Here is a 1,138-nt window from a genome sequence, read left to right as displayed (position 1 = left end):
ACTGCTTGGTGGCAGCAAATCTGCATCACCTTTACAGCCTCTTCCTATCGCTCCAGATGTTTCTCTGCTCTCTCTGTAGCTCAATTTTGCCATCTGCTGTCATGTCTGCTGCAACACGTCCCATTTCCTCTCTCTACCAGGCTAAAATTTTCCACTTTTTCATGCATTCCTCTCACACTGTGTGGTTATCTCTGTTCTTTCCCCAAGTCCCATGATGCTATTTAGTCTTATTTCTAATTTCCTATGTACTCAGCCACATTCTTCCCTTCTGCTCGCTCTTTCTTAAGCTTCAATTAGATTCCACCTTTGGAACCCAGAGATTTATTTATATTAACCTTAAAAAATGCCTAGAAAAGCACATTAAGGCTAAGAAACAAACTTAGAAACATAATGAAAAGTGCTGCTGAGATGGAAAGGGACCATCAGAGCAGTCAGGTCCAATAAAGTCTATTAAGAGAGGTCTCTTATTAATCTCAAAATGATATTTAATTCATTCCTCTGGTTTCTCTTTAAAGGATTTGTATTCCTAACTCAGCACTCACTATCTTTTTTTTTTACTATTTCCTCCTGGTTTTTCATTAGCCAATCCCATGTCCCAGAATATTCAGATATCCCTTTTTAATTGCTTTTCTGTACCCACTCCACACTAATTGGGCAGTTCAGTCATTATCTCTTCACGTCAGACCTTCTTTACCCAATTTAATCGGTCATTTTGATACAGACAATTGTCTACAAAGTACTGGGGTGCAGTGAAAATTACTACTTGGACCAAAAGCTAAATCCTTCATTAATTAACCACCTTGCTTCATGGAGCAGAGCCAGACTCCCCAGATACAACACCATCTAGGCTTGACATGGACTCTGAACAAATTAAAACCCACTCCACTCTAGCTACAGGCTCCCAGTGCACACCCATAAATGCTGCAATAACTTCAGCAGCTCAGGCATTAAACCTGGATTATTTCAGATCTTAGTGCTTGGCTGTGTGAGAGGTAGAAGGCGGCAAGGACTGGAAGGACTGGAGTTTTGGGGAAACGCACAATGGTTTTAAAGCAAAGGGTTTTGCTCCTTGGGAAGTATCAGGTGCCAGCAAGGGCAGCATGAAGGTGCACATAGGCAGGCTTTGCAGGGAGCCCCA

The sequence above is a fragment of the Mesitornis unicolor genome, unplaced genomic scaffold (genome assembly GCF_000695765.1).
Source record: "Mesitornis unicolor isolate BGI_N332 unplaced genomic scaffold, ASM69576v1 scaffold14311, whole genome shotgun sequence".
Lineage (NCBI taxonomy): Eukaryota > Metazoa > Chordata > Aves > Mesitornithiformes > Mesitornithidae > Mesitornis > Mesitornis unicolor.
This window is presented reverse-complemented; position numbering follows the sequence as displayed.